Consider the following 13,892-nt stretch of genomic DNA (forward strand, 5'->3'; position numbering starts at 1 on the left):
ACTCCTTGAAAATGTTTAAAAATTTTTGTCATGGTTTTATCAAGTTTTGTCATGTAAGAGCTTCAATATTTGGTTGCTACATAAGAATGAAGAACTAACTAAGCATATGTGTTTTCATTCTTCATTTTTGAAATGTGATGAGAAAAATTATTTGCATATATGTTAGTTGTTCTTCTTTTTAATACAAATGTTGTTCATTTAGCAAGATTTTATGGAATGAACTCATTCATATTTGATAAACCTAAATCTATAAAAAAATGTGTCAAATATATACGTTTCAATGTATCAGGAACATTCTAGTGTTTCAAAAATAATTTTGTCACTTTTCTTTGCTTTATCATCTATGAACTCAATTGGTTCAAGTATACATATTTTTCTCATTAGTGGAAAGGGAAAATTGAACCTACCTTGGACATGCTTTTTCCTACAAAGCCTTGTATGATGATGATGTTGAATTGTTTTAAGATAATTTTCATTATTGCCTTAATCAAAAGACAAATATCTATCTACAAACCCCTTTATCTCAGCATTTGTATTTGTACCATAGGTATGCACATTCTTTGTCCATAGAAACACATGGTCATGTTCGCTTCCTTTGTTTTGGAATTATGTTATGAAAAAGTGGTCTTGTAATTCACTAATATACTTGTTATCATAAGAAACTATTTGTCATAGGGAACCTACCCTATTATTGTAGTAGTTAACTCATGTTACTGGATCATTTTTTGGTAAGGCTTCAAGCTTGCTTTCTTTTACCTCATTTTTTAGTAGACAAGTTATCATTTCTCTTCATATGTTTTATGAAATTTACTAATGGTTTCCAATTATTGTCACCACAATTAAAGGAAACAAAGAATGTTGATTGACCCATTTTATCATTACATATATCTTCCTAAGAAAACCAAGAAATTAATCTATGGATGTGTAGATTTTTCCTAGAACCATGTAACCAATTCCTAGTTTAACACTACAATCCAAATTTGCTTCGACATAAAATATTTTGCTTGTAGTTTTATTCCCTTTAGTTGTATTTTATTATCCTTGCCCAAATACAATTGATAAATTGTTTAAGTATAATGTCTACTGCCTTGTGAAGAAATTTGTTATGTCGTATGAAAGTCATGGTCTATGTTCAATATTTCCCATTATGAAATATTTTTATATGTAAATTTTCTTGTAATATTATTCACACATTTTTCTCCATAGAGAAGTGTAAGGAAGCTCATTTCCTCTCAAAATGATCCTAGAAAATTCCTAATGGAATACATCCCTTCATAGAGGGAATGTTTAATTTTTTACTTTGAAGATCGGCAAATACTAGGTGATTTTGTGAACCGACGCAATAATGTTTTTGTAACTAGCTGTTCATTGTTGTCATTGATGTCATTATTTATTTCAATATCTCATCCAAAGTCAAGTGTAACTATGGCCTCCAGAGAAATTTCCTTCCAATCGTCATTTATGATAACCCTCTCCATCTAATAAACCGTGGGTTTTCATATGAGATGCAACACTTTCATTACCATATGCAGCCAAACATGACCACATTTTTGAGGTTTTCGAACTCTTCCTAGGCCTCCACGAAGTAATTTCTATCCATATCTAGAAAATCCATCTAGGGGATGGGATGTTGAAGATTCTTGAATACATCTATTACTAGCAATCTAATCAAGATGTGACGGCATAGGTAATTATGCTTACCCTCTTTAACCTTGGTGCTCATCTCCATGAGAGATTATAGGAGGAATTATGGGATACATAGGAGCTCATGAATAATAAGGTTATCTTTAAATTTAAACTAAGAAAGGAGTCTAAATTTCTAGGCATAGATTATACTTAGCATACCCTTACAAGAAATATATTTGAGAATACGGTTGGCTACGTCATCCTAAGAGTAGGGCACATTGCCCCTTATAATACCATTTTTATCCTCATTTGGTTGTTCATTAGGGATTAAGAATCCTCTTTTGGCATCGATAGCCTCTTATCTGACATCTTTTTCTCCAATTTACCCCCTTAAGGAGAGAAGTGACCTTACTAATGGGATCTTCATTAATATATATCATCAATCCCTTATTTGTAGTTATAAATCCTTCTCCTTTATCATTTTTCCATTTCATTGCAAATTCTAAGGAAACTTAATCATAAAAATCTATGATATTTTCAAAAAAACCCAACCATTGATAGGTTTCTAGGATGATATGAGCTCAGCATTTTGATGAATTCTAGTGGTATCAGTTGTATCGCTTCCATTAAATCCACCACCATGGCATATGAAAATATCACTACAAGTATCATCTTTGTACACACAAGTTTAGACAAGTTTCTAGGTGGGGGTAATATTTTTCGTTTACTACTATAGGATACAGAGTTTCCCATGGTAGTATAGGACACTATTTTTTGAAAATTTAAAAAAATGTGCACAACCTTCAACTAAAATTGCAAGAACAACTTAATTCTCCATAATAATACTATTAATCATGTACAAAGACAAAAATATTGATTGGCTATTCCTCTTCTAATTCATATTCGTGGCACAAAATATATGAGGACTAATAATTTCCAACAATTAAGCAAAAGGCCCGGTTCCAAATGTGGGCAAGGTGATTTCAGGAAATTGCACTTAAAATTTCAAACGAACCTCTATTAGCCTACTCATGGGTGTTTGCGAGTAATTATAGCAGTGCTCTCTACTCTTACAACAAACCCTCTATCTCCTATAGTTGCTTGTGGTATGTTCTTGTAGCTCCGAAATTCTGAACTCTATTCCCTATATCTCCCTCCTTTATTTGTGGAAAATTTACCATCGTATTTATAGCACATGTTTTCATGTGGAAGATTAAATGGGAACATGTGGTGAACCTGAGTTGATGATTTTTTTAAGCGGAGATGATTTTTAGTGGTGGGTGAGGAAGGCCCAACGTGCAAAATCAAGCTGCACCACCTATACTCATTGAAGTTTCTGCAACCCATCCATCATCATTAGATGAAAATTGCCACCTTTTGGAAAGATAAATTATTTTTCTCATTCATCTTCTCTCACCTATGAATAAATTTTACACATAATGGAGTTGTTTGCAAAACTATCAGATACTTATGCTAGTTTGGTTGGATGTTAAAGTTCCATTTTTTCACAAACAAATTTTTCATTATGCTTCAAATGATTTCATAGGGTGAGTTTCCAATAGTTTCATACTTTCGTCTTACCTTTCATGGTGCTACAAAGTATTATTTGTTTGTTTGGAGGTGTTTTCTATGACGAGATAGTGTTGTAGAAGCTGACAAGAAATACAATAGTTGGTTAGGTCTTTTTTTTTTTTTTAAATTTGGAGTGAGTGATGTAAAAATGTTGTTTCTTTGTGTTGTTAATATTTACTAAAGGTTATGGTCTTCCTAAGTAATTCTCTTGATTTTCTAGAACTTGAGACTGTAGCATTTATATGCCCTGCTACAAGACTATTTTCTCTCATATAATAGTCACGAAGGTACCCCATGCTCACAAAAATACCCTTTGTAATTAGTTAAGGGAGTTAATAATTCATGGAGGAACAAATGATTTATATGGAGAGGCCTTTGGTTGTGGTTGTGGTGAAAAAATGAAGGAACTAAGCTACTAAAGGGTTAGAAATGGTGAAGAGTTCAGGAGGAACTAGGATATAATGCATCTTGATGAAAGAGATAGGTTTTCGGATTGTTTTGGTGGGTTTCTCAAGTCCATATTACAAAAAATTCCTTCAGTTGTATCTTTTTGTAAAATATAGGTTGTCCTTTAGCATTAATATACAACTTTCTTGTAACAGTTCCGAGAAGGTGGAAGAAATTCATGGGAGTGATTTGGTGATGGAGGTATGATGTTATGGTCAATGAAAATATGGTGGAAAATAGTACAAGGGTACCATCTAGGTCTTCTCAAAATGCCTGAGCTGATGTCTTGGGCTGAAGGATGAAGCCTAAATTTTCAACAAGTCTTTTTGTTTTTTCTTCTACGGTACCTACACATAAGTGAAGGTGAGATTAAAAAAATAAAAAATATTTCTCATTTTTCCCTTCTCTTTCATTTTATTTAAGGCCTAGTAGCTACCTCATTGAGGTTTTCATCCAGTGGGTGTACTCTAGGTGCTTTATAAGATGTTTACACTTGTAGTTCTTATTTTTCTTTCATTTTTTAGTCATATAGGCTGCCTCATAGAGACTTTAAGCTTGTGAGTCTACTAAAATTTCCTTAAAATAAGGTTTTCACTTGACTTTATTTTCCCATTTTTTTATTTTTCTTTCTTCTATTCTTGCTGGCCAAGGACTAAATGAATTGGGAACTTTGATTATTTTAATGAAATTCAGTTCCCTATTTATTGAATTGGTAAATTTAACCGTATAGAGGGGCTTGTTGTACACTTTGAATACGTTCCACTAAATAAAACTGGAACTTCTTCCACATCGATAGTCCTAAATTTGATTGAGTAATTATCATAGCACTTATGAACTAGATAAGGCCCCAAACATTTCATCATGAGCTTACCCTTGAAATCCTTAAACTTAGAGTCATACAAGAGGGTGCAATCACCATCTTGGAAGGTTCTGGTTTTGATGTGCTTGTCATGTCAAAAATTTCTTGTAGCTAAACTACTTCAATGTGTAATAAGGAATTCATTCTATATTCATACAGTGAATTCCATTTCTACAACCTATCATCATGTGCTTTAGATAAATCAATATCAGCATGGGTTTCTATCGCCAAGGTGTTGTACTAAAATTCAATGATAAAAATTCCTTCATACTATAGACTAACTCAAAGGGGTTAATTCTAGTGATGGTATTTCAGGTGGTGTTGCAAGCACAAGTGTCGTTAACAAGTCTTTCTTCCTAGTCCTTTTTCTTTCTATTAGTAACCTCTACTTTGTCATTTTCTTCAGGGTAATTTGGAGTAGACTTTCTACGTCAAATTTTGTCTTTCTCCATTATCCCTTTAGTCATATTGAAGATGTGCTGACACCGTTGGTCTATCACAAATTCTCCTAAAAAGCCAAACTTATAACTAATATTCACCCTTACAAACTCACGCACTTTCTATTTTGTTGCTTCTTTCACTTCCTTTAGTTCAACACACTTGGTCGGGTATTCCCTGTATACAATGATGTACCTCTTTTGTCCATATAGTGGTCAATGGGACTGATGAATTCCATGCCCCGCTTCTCAAATAACTACAAAATTTACCTAAGGTTCAAGGGGGATTTAATCCTTCTATGTAGGTTACCCTATCCTTTGGCATTTGTCACTTTATGAAGTATATCTTTGGGCATCCTTAGAAGGGTTGGAAAAAAAGTACATGATCACATGATTGGTAAGTTATTTTTTTATAGCAAAATTGTCCCCATAGGGTCTGTCATGGAAAGCTAAGAGGACATCATAAAATTCATCATCCCTCACACATCTTTGCCTAATGTAATCAAGCCCCAACTTGAATATGTTTCCCCCAATCCAAGTGTAGGAGGAACTTTTCATAACAAACATAGTTTTCTCCTTTGAACATATGTGAGGAGGGAATTAGATAACATCTAGGAAATTGTCAATATTGATCAACCATGGAGACAAAACTAATATAGTAAAAAATATTCTCCCAATGGAGTTGGTCATTTATCACATCTTCATCAACAAAAAAGGTTAGTATGGATAGAAAATTTGCAAGAAGATTATCCTTTCATGGTTTCTCGCCAATAGTCATGTCAAATTACTGAAACAAAAAATTTTCCTAATTATAAGATCATTAACATTTATTTAATTCATTAAGTTCTTAATTGTTGCGTAGTTAATGTGCAAGAATAATTAATAACTAGTCATGTAATGTCTCAATATGTTTAAAGAATGCACAACAACATGAAACTATTTTTAAGTTACTATATAGTTTAGCTCAGCCTTGGATATATTTTTGCTAATGAAATAAATTGCATAAGGGATTTTACCTTTGAACATTTCGAAAGCCACCCCAATCTCCCTATCATATGCATAGGTATAGATATGAAAGGGAAACTTCTAGTTTGGATCTCTAAGGATAGTTGTTTTCATTTGATTTTCTTCTATTCTCTCAAATGGTTGTTCACACAAATTTGTCCAACACAAATCAATTTCTTTTGTCAATAATGAATATAGAGGAGAATAAATTTTACCAAAATCATTTATGAATCTTCGATAATATCCAGCAAGGCCTAGAAATCTTCTAACATATTTTTGTTTTTGAAAAAAAAAAGTTTTTTGATGACGAATAATTTGTTAGGGTCCACTTGGATTCCTTTTGAAGAGAGGAAATTCTCTAAGGCAGTTCCCTAATTCCCCAAAAACATGAATTCTCATGGATTAGGTAGAGGCTCATCTCTTCACTCCTTTTCAATACTTTTTATAGTTTTGAGAGAGCCTATTGGAAATCATCCCCATAGGCTGTAAAATCGTCAACATTGATTTTCCATAGAAACATGTACAAGATCAGAGAACATACACAGCATAGTCCTTTGGAAGGTGGCAGGTGAATTATATATGATAAATTGGATAAATCCATAAGAAAAGGTTACGGAAGGTCATGTGAAGGTAGACTTATCCTAATTCTCAAGACTAATCTGGATTTGGTTTCACCAACTAAATCCATCCAAAAATGAGAAGAACTTTTTCACTAAAAATACATCGTGCAATTGATCAATGAAAGGTAACGAAAAATGATCCCTTCTAGTGGTTTTGTTGAATTCCATGTAGTCAACACATACTCTCCATTTTCCATTTTTCTTAAGGAGAATGGATAGTGGGGATGCTCCTTCACTATCTAAGATAGGATAGATGATTTCATCAATTTTTTCAATTCATGTTTCACAATATATTTTAGTGTAGGCTTCATTCACCTTGGTGGCTAGAAAATATATTTACAATCCTCCTTGATATATATATGGTGAGTGCACAGAGAAGTGTGTACTCCTTTCGTCCTCCTATAGTCCAATGTGAATGCATTAATATGTTGTTTTAAGATGGTGAGTAGATGGTTCTGTTGATCAATTGAGATAAAGGAGATGGTTTTCAAGGTTTTAGAGGGGCTAATTACTAATTTTTGCATTATTGTGTTGATAAATAGAAATGAACAAATATTCCAATAAACGTTCTCAAGAACAAACACGCTTCTCTATAGATGATTCTTATTTTAAGGAATTAATATTCATCGAAACGATATAATGATTTTGAAAAAATTTGTCAATTGTATTATCTTCATCAATTTGCTTCTTGTTAATGGTGATTTCTAATGTAAATATAGAAAATAATGATGTGAGGCAAGAGTTATATCCTTCTTCCTCTACCCATGTAAGAAAGTCATTGTTAGAAAGAGGTTGATATGGTGGATATAATAAAAGTCGTCTTCATTATTTCTCGTTGGTGATGGTCATATTCCTAGCCCTATAGTTGATGTATGCATTAGTAGTGTCTAACCGAGATCTTCCCAAGGTGAACAAATAGCGATTGAAATTGTTTTGGGGTTGAAGGACAAGGAAATCAGTGGTATACTTCAAAGAAGAAATAAATACCATTACATATCCTATTATACCTTAAACTTTTATTTTATATCTATCAAGAAGTTATATCATAATAGATTTTTTCTTACAGATCCTTGGAGGTTAAGTTTAACCATGGTTTCCCTAGTCATGATGTTGATCGTAGTTCCCAGATCAATTATAGTGTTTGGAACTCCAATGCCATTGATGTGCATGTTGGGGTTGTTTAATCACTATTTGATTTTACTGACCTGCAATAATTTAGTTGTCAACTAGGGTAAGGTTGTTTATTTCAAAGGTGTCTGCATTATCTCTGTCGATACGTAAGAGCCAAGGAAAGAAATGAAAAAAATTGTTGTTGAACGAAATTGTAGAACTTAAAGCACTCATGTTGAAATTATAAATACATTCTATATTAATGAAATTCATTCATCACACTTCATGCTTTTCTCAAAGACCAGGCATGCCACACATTATTAATAAATTGTATGAGCTAATTAACTATTACTATTCTAACCAATCCTGTGTAACCACAAATAATGAATCTGAAAACAAAAGTGCATCAATAATATACTTCTTACAAAAACATTAATGAATCCACACTTAAAATAAAGGAAAACCAAATAACTAATATACTACTATTACAATCCCTGCTAAAGAGGAGGGCCCTTCCTCCCTAGTAGGGCACATGGATGAAATGGAAAGTAGTTAAAAACTTAACACACAATCTCTATGAATATCAACAAAAGTGTTATGTATTAAAAATGTCTGGAAATTACAAGATCAAAATGTCAATTTTGTTCCACTGTTGTTGTTCCCTTTTGATGGAACCGAACCTCTTTATAAAGTTTACCAGTCCCAAAAATTAGGGAACAAATCAGCCATGAGAATCTCATGATTCTCATGTTGATCAATATTAAGAGAAGAATAGAAAGTGTTACAAACAATTTCCCAATAAAAGACCAATTCAAGCTACACCATCTCAACAATCATAATTGTTGAGATCTTTTGACCATCTATAGATAATTCATGATTCTTCACAATTGTCTTTGAACAAAACAACCACAGTCTTTAGGAGTTGCGGTGTAACAACAACTCAAGGTGTAAGAACAAAACTTGGGACTGTAACAGTAAGGAAGATCACATACAACAAATTCATGGCATGGTCACAACCATCCATCTAAAAGAGAAATGTATTCAAGCATGATCATGCCACATCGCCTCGCAACCTAGACTTTAGTAATATGAGCCCAGGGTCTTGCACTCCAACATGACCTGATCAAAGTACAAATTCTAACATGTGAATACATGTGGTGAAGGTGAACATGCTAGAAAGTAGCTTCATTACCATCAATGATGTGAATCATTAACAAGCGTGAAAAAAACCACCAATAATGCCAATGGATATCAAGGTACCAGTACCACAATCCAAGGAATGTGAATAAGGAAGTGAAGTCAAAACACCGATGAAATCACTCAATCGAAAGCCAATGATGTGTACTTGTCATCAATTGTGAAGAACTTTCCATTAGGGCATGCAAGCTCTAAGGTACTGGAAGGGAGTCTCTCGGTCAACTTCCTGGATAACGAGTCGAAGTCGACAGGAACTGACCTTGTCAAAGGAGGTCCATGATGCATCCCTCATCATCGACATGAGAGAAAGGGATCTAATGATTATGGATGATACAAAGAATCAGGAATGAGTGTAGCTGCAGAAGGATAACTCTTGAACATATCGGCGACACGAAACTAGAGTTTGGCATCTTTTGGATCTATATAATCGAAGGTCATGATGGCGTGGCAGAGATAAAATCAAAAGGAAAAAATGAATGGCCCAACCCAGGAAGGTCAATTATGAAGTGAGGATATCCCAACCCGACACGAAGTAGAAAGTTCCATGTTAAAGAGTGAGCTGCCAACATAACTCATAGAATTTCTCATTTTCCCCTGCCACTTTTTGTAGGTACCCCATTTATTTTTTATTGCAAGCTTGAAGGCGATAACATGTTCTTTCACTATAAGTCAATCCTTCGGATGAATCCGACTTAGTAAGATTAATGAGCCCTAGGAAGGAGAAGCTCATGTCCATCATGGTGACGAATCTAATGTCGGTATATGTTTTAACGAGTCTGAAAAAGGGGTAAATCGGTATCTCTTTCATGCTTAGAGAGTTTGAAAAAGAAATGGAAAAGAAAACTCCAAAAGGTCCCTTTTATTACATTTGTGTCTCTTGAGCCCAAAAAGGTAGAAACAATACTTGAGAAAACTACTTGACCATGTTAGCCAAGGAGTAACTTTTTTGTAAATAGTTTATCCAACCCAAAAAAGGGGAAAACATATACTGTTGAAAATAATACTGAGGGGGGGGTGAATCAGTATTATCAAATTCTTTTTCAATTTATACAAAGATTTGCAGATCTGACTAAGGAAACTTGCGTATACCTTCCAGACTTATAATTTAATTTATTCTTTAGATGTTGATCATTAATATGTGTGTCAAAACAATATAACAGTAAGCAGGAACAGAAAAGTAGAGCAGAAACTCAAGCAAAAGAACACAAGATATAAGGTGGAAACCCAATGTGGGTGAAAACCACCTGCTGCAATATGTCTCTATCTTCTATCAATTAGAAACTTCTTTTTACAATGATTCTATACTGGTGCAGTCTTATACCAGCATGCAGGCTTCAAGCTGCAGAAGGCTACAACCTTCTCTCGTTCTACAGACTCTCCTGGAAGGGAGCTACAACCCCCTTAGCTCTTGTACTAGCTGAGGTACTAGTACGTAGGTGCTAACCTACAAAAGACTTCTCTTTTCTTCCACGGACCACGTTTCATAAATTTTCAGACTGGATCCATGAATATCAATCAAACATCAAATAGATCTGTAACAACCAATATCCTTTGTACAAATATTAAATCAATCTATAACTTCTCAGAACACAGTACCAGTAACCAGACACCAGTTCAGAACCCAAAACACTGCAGTAATAAACAGAAGCAGCTAAAACATATTTCAAGAAAGGTACACTAATTCAGTAATAGAAACCTGCATACATACGCAGCTATGTCAAAGTGAAATTACGTGTATATGTAATATTCACTTGCTTAACCTGTGGGTATCCGCGCCTCCGCTGTGTTGAACCTGCAGGTATCTGCACCTCTGATGTGTCAAACTTGCGGAATACGCACCTGCGCTGTGTCAAACCCGCGTATATCCGCGCCTCCACTGTGTCGAACCTGCGGCTATACGTACCTCCACAGTGTCGGACCTGCGGGTATAGATCTATAAATGATAATTTATCCCTTTTCTTAATCAGACTTCAATTATACCCAGATTATCAGATTTATAGATCTAATCATTCACCAAACAGATCTCGACCCATCAGTAGATCTTAATCATCTTGTAATGCGCAGGTTCCTCCTTGATTCAGGTCTAGCTATAACTCACCAACAGATCACCAGTATTTTAGGTCTTGCTCTTCTCAAGATATTCAACGCATCAGTCCACCCCACGCCAAATGATCTCCTTTCCTTTTTATAGTCTAGGCCTTACTTAAACCATGGTCCAAAACCATAGAGATCCAATACTAGGGACCCAATACCTGGGTTCAATACTTTAGATGCAAAACCACGGACCAAAACCATAGGTTCAAAAATGTTGGACTAAATACCATGGACCAACCATAAGATTTCCCACATGTGAATGCTTTTCTCTGCATGAAATTGCGTGTACTGTACGTACGCACCTTTTGATCGGTACACCTGTGTATATGTACACACTTTTTGATCGGTACACCTACTTATATGTACGCACCTTTTGATTGGTGCACCTACGTATGTACGTGGCTTTGTGAAAAGGAACCTGCGGGTATCTCATTTTCTACCATTCTGACAGCCTGAACTGTGATCTGCTATTTGAGTGAGTTTCCATCAAGGAAAACACTTATGCCATCAAGCGAAACCTGTGTCATAATGCCAACGATCTCCCCCTTTGGACTTGATGGCAACCCAAAGTCACTCAAAGTATTTTCTCCCCCTTTAACATCAAGGTCAAAGGGTGATGCTCCCCCTGAGTATATGCTGAAATCTCTGCTCTGTCATGTTGTCCAAGCTCCTCCTGACATATAGGCAAGATCTGCAAGAAGATGTTCTACAAAAGAAATCTGACTTTATACATCATAACTGACCTTCCTATCACCAAAGACTCATACATACGACTCCCAACCAAGTGGGAATACATGATATAATAAGCACATTACATTATCCATCCCAGGCATAGTGGGGCAACCAAGATAGGCCATTATATGACCTTGAAAAAAGAAATATAGAGACAAAATATCTATAGCAAGACTCTGACTAACATCAATAACATCTGTCAATCATTATTCAGATCAGTATCCATGTTCTCCTTCTGCACTTGCTCCTCCTGAAATCAAAACAACTGAAAAATTGAACCAAAATCTTCTATGATAATGCGAACAATGCATTATTAGAAGAATATATGCTCCCCCTGAAACTGTGCCAAATGGTCTCTGACAGAACCATATCAGACTCTTCTCATCCTGAGCGTGGCCCCACTGCTTTTTGATTTTCTTTAAGTCAACATATACGCGACTATACCAACATAAACCAGCGTATGTACACGTATACCCAATATGAAACTCGCGTACACCCAAAAATGTTTGAAACAGACAAGATTCAACAGCAAGAAGATGCATCAACTACCCCCAGCTTCTGTCTAAGATATTCAAAGGTATCCCTGGGCAGTGGTTTGGTGAGAATATCAGCAACTTGTTCCTTAGAGGGAACATACTCCAATTTGACCTTTTGTTCAAGCACTTTTTCTCGGAGAAAATGATACTTGATTGGTATGTACTTAGTCTTTGAATGCATGACAGGATTCTTTGAAATACTGTTTGCACTTGTATTATCACAAAAAATGGAGATAGGTGGAGTACAAGTGATTTGAAGATCTTGCAATGTCTGCATCATCCAAATGAGTTGTGTGCAGCAAGATGCAGTAGCTATATATTCTGATTCAGCTGTAGATAATGCAATAGAGCTTTGTTTCTTGTTGAACCAAGATACTAATCTAGGACCCATGAAGAATGCACCACCACTAGTGCTTTTTTTTTCATCCACGCTTCCTGCCTAATCCGCATCTATGTATGCATGAAGTGTGAGTTTTGTACCTCTAGGATACAATAAGCCATAGTTTTGAGTTCCTTGAAGATACTTGAAAATTATCTTAATTGCCTGAAATTGAGTTTCCTTTGGATTTCCCTAAGACCTTCCAACTATTCCCATTGCATGCATAATGTCTGGTCAAGTACCTGTTAGATAGAGCAGACTACCAATCATGGATCTATAGGTTGGTTGATGTACTGCTATCGATTCATCATTTTTGCTGAGGCCACATCCTGTCACCATAGGGATACATACTGGTTTTGAATCCTCCATCCCATATTTCTTCGAGATTTGCTTGAGAAACTTGGTTTGTGATAGAAAAATGTTGTCTTTGTTTTGTTGTACTTGTAAACCAAGAAAATATGTGAGCTCACCAAGCATGGACATTTCAAACTCCTTCTGCATCACCAAGGCAAAATTTTGACTCATGTCTTCTTCATTGCTACCAAAGATGATATCATCAACATAGCAACAAGCATTAGGAACTTATCATTGTCAATTTTTATATATAGATTTCTATCAGTTGATCCTTTTATAAAACCTTGCTGATGGAGGTACCTATCCAACTGATAATACCACGCCCTTGGAGCATGTTTAAGGCCATAGAGAGCCTTTTTGAGTCTGCGTACAAGTTTTGGATCATTTCCAAGAATAAACCCATCTGGTTGTTCAATATATACTTCTTCATCCAAGTCTCCATTCAGGAAAGTAGACTTCACGTCCATTTGAAATACTTTTAACTTCTAAAAGCTAGAAAGGGCAAGGAACATCCTTATGGCCTCCGGTCTGGAAACTGGTGCAAAAGTTTCTTCAAAGTCTATGCCTTCCTATTGAGCATACCCTTTGCAAACAAGTCTGGCCTTGTTTCTAATCACATCTCCATTTTCATTTAGCTTATTTTTGAATATCCATTTTGTTCCTATGACTTTCTTATATTTTGGTCTAGGAACCAAATCCCAAGTGTTATTCTTTTCGATCTGCTCAAGTCCTTCCTCCATGGCTTTTACCCAGCATTCATTTTTGCATGCCTCTCTTATATTTTGTGGTTCAATGGAGGAGAGCAATGCTAGATAGCTTGAAGCTTCTGAAGTGGTTCTTCTTGTTTGTAAACCTGCCTCCTTTTGCCCCAAAATTTGAGATTCTGGATGATTCTTCTGAACGTACCTAGATGGAGTCTTTTCT

Source organism: Pinus tabuliformis, chromosome Q, assembly GCF_031772625.1.
Source record: "Pinus tabuliformis cultivar Carrire ecotype Pingquan chromosome Q, CPIR1, whole genome shotgun sequence".
Taxonomy (NCBI): domain Eukaryota; kingdom Viridiplantae; phylum Streptophyta; class Pinopsida; order Pinales; family Pinaceae; genus Pinus; species Pinus tabuliformis.